The following is a 6,309-nucleotide window of genomic DNA, read 5'->3' as shown; positions in this document are numbered from 1 at the left end:
TAATATGGTTGACTCTGGAAATTAGATTCTCCTCCTTCCTCAGGGTTTGCTGTTTCTTTGTTATTTTTTTGTTTTGTTTTTTGATTATTGTAGGTTGTCTCTATGCCAAGGATCAGCCTGAGGTATAAAGTTGTGGTCTTCACATATGTTTTCTGAGCCTGAACCTTTCCCTGGTGTGTGGTCACTCCCTCATTTTACCTGTATATGCAGCTATTCTTGAATATTTTATCCTTTAACGTCTGGCTCCCAAAAGGGGAAAAAGAGAAAAATTGAGGGAGGGTGAAAAAAGGGAACCATCCCTTTAAACTTCCTGGAAGTTGCTTCAGCTTAGGGTGAAGAGCTTGCTACAATGGGGGGAGGTACAACAGTAGCTTCCAGCCTCTTTGTCTCTGTGCTGCAGTCAGCCATTAGAGAACAGAGCCCCAATGTGTGTGTGTGTGTGTGTGTGTGTGCGTGCGTGCGTGTGTGTGTGTGTGTGTTTTGAGATGGAGTCTTGCTCTGTCGCCCAGGCTGGAGTGCAGTGGTGTGATCTCAACTCACTGCAGCCTCTGCCTCTTGCGTCAAGTGATTCTTGTACCCCAACCTCCTAAGTAGCTGGGATTACAGGTGCCTGCAACCACACCTTACTAATTTTAGTAGAAACAGAGTTTTACCATGTTGGCCAGGCTGGTCTTCAACTCCTGACCTCAGGTAATCCACCCACCTCGTTCTCCCAAAGTGCTAGGATTACAGTCATGAGCCACTGCACTCGGCCCAGACCCCCAATATTTGGAGACAGCATCCTTTTTTGCCAATTCTGGATCCTGAAAGATATGTGCAGCTTACCGTAGGAACACAAGTTGCCTACCTTGGAGGTAGTGTTGGGTAACTGCTATTGTGCTAAGGGCTGAAATTGGCTGAAATTACCTACAGTTTACCATCTGGGCCTTCCTCTGGAAGTTGCAAGCCTTCAGTAGGCTCCAGAGTTCTGAAATATTTACATCAGACAGATCCTGCTAGTGCAGTTATTGTCTAGATTCCAGGTGCTTCTCATTCCACCATCTTCCCAGGATACCCTCTGACCTTCTGGATTTTGAATTCGGTCAAGCTGTTCTGTAACAGCTGGGGTGAAAGCCAACAAAGTTCCTGCTAAGAAAGCTCCCTGGAAAAAAATGTTCAAAAGTAACACAAATATCAAACTGGAAAAAACTGATTTAGGAACCGAACCCAGATTGTCATAGTGAAAAAAGGGGCAGACCCTTAGCTACTGAACTGCAGCCTGGGTGTGAGGTGACAACCATTGCTCTTTTAGTTTGGTTTGGCCAGCAAAGGTGGCCTTGTTGTATAAATAAAGCCCCTCAGGTAGTCAAAACCTTTCTTTTTTCTTCTTCTTTTCGAGAAGGAGTCTCGCTCTGTCACCCAGGCTGGAGTGCAGTGTCGCGATCCTGGCTCACTGCAAGCTCCACCTCCCAGGTTCACGCCATCCTCCTGCCTAAGCCTCCCCAGTAGCTGGGACTACAGGCGCCCACCACCACGCCTGGTTAATTTTTGTGTATTTTTAGTAGAGATGGGGTTTCACCATGTTAGCCAGGATGGTCTCGATTTCCTGACGTGATCCGCCCGCCTTTGCTTCCCAAAGTCCTGGGATTACAGGCATGAGCCATTGCGCCTGGCCAAAACCTTTATTTTCTTGATGGCTGGATTTGTTTTTGTTTTTTTTTTCCCTTTCGCTCTCCCTCTTTTTACATTTTATTTATTTATTTATTTTTCTGCAGGGATTTATCCAATTCAGAGGCCTTGTCCCCATAATTTGGAACTTTCCTTTGGATTTGATCAAGTCAGATAGAATGGGTCAAACCCAATGGGGAAAAGAAGGAAACAACAACAAAAACTGAAACAAACAAACAAAACAGTTAAGAAAAGTAATGATCACACAATTTATATAATTGCTGAGCACTCTAATGGTAAGAAGAAATTATGACCAGTTAGTTGTTAATCTTAACTTTAGTCATTTAGGAGAATTTCTAAGACAAAACACAGATTCAGTTACTTATAGGAATGGGGTCCAGGCTGAAGACTGCTCTGTACCATCCTAGAAGCAGGAAAAAATCAAACTCTCCTTCCCTGTCAGAAGTGAACTGAAACTCCAGAAAGAAATTGCCTGCTGTCCATCATCATGGAAGGAGAAAAACTTGCCTTCATTGTTGGAAGCAAGTAAAACTCCAGAAAATGAGTTGTACAGCAAAATAAACCTTAGATCTCAACCAAATTTTGGGAAATCAGGGATTCTCTGGAGGGGGTGGATCTCTGAGGCCTCAGCAAATTGTCCTATTGGTTTGAGCAATAAAGATAGCTCAAGCTGGTTCCAAGCACCTATAAGAATTTTGCCAAAGGTCAGGGCATCACCACTCAGAATTCCTTCATGGTTATAAATTGTAAACTAAAAAGTATGTGAGACAGGTCTGAATTGATTTAGAAAGCTTATTTTGGACTCTTACTCATAGGTATTTCCAGTCTTCATAGAGGCATAGCAGCCAGGTGCAAATTGTGGGGACCTGGCAATAATTTTGGTATAACAGAGATTAAATAATTTGTCTAAGCAATAGCTTGGCAATTTTTGGAGCCAAGTTGTAATCCTGGAAAGATTAATGCTTGGCCTGAGATGTAACAGCCAGTCTTCCAACTTGTCTTTTAACGTGGGAAGTAAGTTCTAGTGTGTTTCTGTAGTGTGGAACTTTTAGAAATGATATTCTTGTCACATTTGACAATACCTATGGCTGATCTAGACAAAATATCATCCAGTCACTGTTTAGCCCTGATTTGCATATGAGGCTTTGGGCTGGTCATCTGGTAAGTTTTCACTTGGCAGTGGGGATGAAGTAACTGAAACTCCAGAAAGAAGACTTACTAGATACCTCAAACATGATGAAGATATTAGAAGTCCTGGCCTTAGGGGTCCAAGGAAGAGCAAGGTTTGTGGGTAATAATCTGTATAAATCTGATAGGAAGCTTTAAGGAGGACTCTTAGGACTTTGAGGTGAGTGAAGGTTAGAGCCTGGATTAATCAAGGGCCTATGGCTTCTAACACCATCAGTTGCCTGTACTCAGCCACCTTCAGCAGTGCTAGCTGACTCTAGAGAGCCATAGCATTCCAGGAGAGGAGAGAAGGCTGCACAAAGACCTGGTGTTTGTGTCCCCCCATCTAGACAGACAGACATAGCATGCAGGGACAAAGCGAAAGAGAAGAGTAGGCAGAGATAATGTGAATCTGTTCACCACATATTGTAAATGCATTTAAAAGTATTGTTAACTCATATTTGCAGGTAGCACTAATTATGAAGTTGTTGGACTGAGGACTTTATTTATTTGTGACTCTCACCATCTTCAAAGTCAGCAATGAAGAGTTTCTTCCTCATTGAATCACTAACATGTTTTGGATCTCTCTGACTTGCTAGATTGCTGACCTCTGACCTCTAGACCCAGACTTTAAAGGCCCATGTGATTATATTAGTCAACCTGGATTATCTCCCCATTTTAAGGTTAATGTAATTATATCTGCAAAATCCCTTTACCATACAATGTAACATAATTATGTAATTAGCAACCATAAGAAAGCTGAAGTGACTTTTAACCCAACCCAATTGTCCCATGGAACTGATGTTTACGGTTTCTTTTGAATAAATGTAGAAATTGACCCTCTCAGTCTTGAAATCTGAGAAAGTTACATTTGTATTATCTGAGTTCCTTTCTCAGGAAACCAACCATGGGCCTTCCAGATAGTAGCAAAGAACTGAAATTTACCAGAGTACCACATCTGCACAGCAAGATGTCAGACCCCTCACCCCATCATAAATGCCTAAGTGGTCACCTGCTTCCTGTTGACCAATTCCTCTTTCTTACCTCTCCCTAATTCCTGTTTTTCTGCATGTAGTTACATTTCTTCCCTGCTATCTAAACCCCGACTTTTCATTGGTCAGGAAGATGGATTTGAGACTGATCTCCCATCTCCTAAGTTGCAGTACCTGACGAAAGCCTTCTTCCCTGGCAATACTAGTTGGATTCAGTGATTGGCTTTCTGTGCAGCGAACAGCAAGACTTAAATCAAACCTCTGGCGTTTCAGTAACAACTATCCTAATACCAGAAAAAATAAACAAGAGACTTTAAGACAAAAAAGTTATCAAAGACAATGAGGATATTTTGTAATGATACAAGGGTTAATCAATCAGGAAGAGAGTGCAATAAATACATATACATCTAACAGAGCCTCAAAACACAGGAAGCAAAAACTGAGATAATTGAATGGAGAAATAGACAATTTAACAATAGTAGATGGAGACTTTAATACCACAACTTTCAATAATGGATAGAGTAACTATGAAGAAGACCAATAAAGAAATAAAAGATTTAAACAACATAACCTACCAGACATCTGTAGAATACTCCACTCAACAAAAACAGAATACACTTCCTCTCAAGTATACATGGGATGTTCTATAGAATAGAGCATATGCTAGCCCTTAAAATAAATCTTAATAAATTTAAAAGGACCAAAATCATATAGTTTCTGATATATCTCACAAACTAATACTGTTATGCACTATAGTTTCAGGTTAGCATGTAGGGTATGCAGTTTGTTGGTCCTGCTTCCTTCTGTTTGTCATGAATGTGGAGGTGACCATGGTTACACATGTGTAGGCCAGTAGCCCAGGAAAGTCAGGCAGCTGAAGGGAAAGGACAGATATTCCATAAGAGTCTCCCTATCTCAGTCTCACAAAGCCAAGGAGGAATTGATACATAGGAAATGAAGAGGTACATCAGGGGATCACTTCTCTTCTGTCTATATATGCCTGTCTTTAAAACCTCAGTTTCTATCCCACTAAACCCCATTGCACAGGAATGCTGTTGATCACCACCAACCACCACAGACTCATGACCTTGATTTTTACCATGATCTGTCTGAGAATATATCCTCAGGCCAATGGCTTTGGCTCAATGCAGATCTTTAGTGTTCCATAAAAACTGCTTCAAACATATACTAACAGTTTATAAGTCATTCCAAATTAGGTGGCCACTACATGTATTTAAAGAGATATACATAAATTATTTCAGTGATTACGACAAATTGGAAAGAAAACCTGTAGAGTTAGAATGAAAATCATAAGTGACAAGCACAAAATATGTATATAGAGATCATAACACAAAGCAACCCACACATACGGGAGTGGGGTTAGCAGTTACGAATATAAAACTTGTCCTCAAGTTAAGTGAAAATCCAACATGGACCAGGTGTGGTGGCTTACACCTGTAATTCCAATACTTTGGGAGGCCAAGGTGTGAGAATAACTTGGGCCCAGGAGTTTGAGACCAGCCTGGGCAACATAGTGAGACCCCATCTACACACACACACACACACACACACACACACACACACAAAATAGCTGAGGGTGGTGACATGTGCCTGTAGTCCCAGCTATTCAGGAGGCTGAGGCAGGAGGATCCCTTGAGCCTGGGAGTTTGAGGCTGCAGTGAGCTGTGATCACACCATCGCACTCCAGGTTGAGCAGCAGAGCTAGACCCTGTCTATAAACAAACAAACAAACAAACAAAAAACTAACATGCTTCCCCAGTGGGAGAAAAGATGCCAGTATAACATTGGTTTGCAGCAAGAAGTATATTAAGACATTGACCAAAATCCTTTTATTATTTATTTTGTTTTTATTCTTTGAGACAGGGTCTCACTTTGTCATCCAGCATGGAGTACAGTGGCGTGATCTTGGTTCACTGCAGCAGCAAACTCCTGGACCCACGTGATCCTCCCACCTCAGTCTCCTGAATAGCTGGTACTATAGGCATGTGCCACTATGCCTGGTTAATTTTTAACGATTTTTTGTAGAGGCAGGGTTTCACCATGCTGCCCAGGTTGGTCTCAAACTCCTGAGCTCAAGTGATCCAACCACCTTGGTCTTCCAAAGTGCTGGGATTACAGGTGTGAGCCACTGCACCTGGCCTCTAAATCCATATACATCAATTATTCACACACTGAGAAGAATATTCAGAAATTTTTTCTTATAATATTAAAATGATGTGGAAAATGGGAGCGCCAAAGAAGAATGTCAAGACTATCTAGAAGTTTTAAAGTTTTCATTAGGAAGAAAATGACTTCATGTCAGTCCTCAGGAGAATGATAGAACTTAGGGAACTATGTATTTCTTGATGTTTTCTATGCATTAGCAATAATAAACAATGAAAATATGGTTAAATTTTAGAATGAGGCCTGTGGTATTGTCACAAAGGTATACAAATGCTGAGAATGACTGCTGAGGGAGAGT

Source organism: Macaca fascicularis, chromosome 1 (assembly GCF_037993035.2).
Source record: "Macaca fascicularis isolate 582-1 chromosome 1, T2T-MFA8v1.1".
Classification (NCBI taxonomy): domain Eukaryota; kingdom Metazoa; phylum Chordata; class Mammalia; order Primates; family Cercopithecidae; genus Macaca; species Macaca fascicularis.
The sequence above is the reverse complement of the archived record's forward strand: the minus strand, read 5'-3'. Positions refer to the sequence as shown.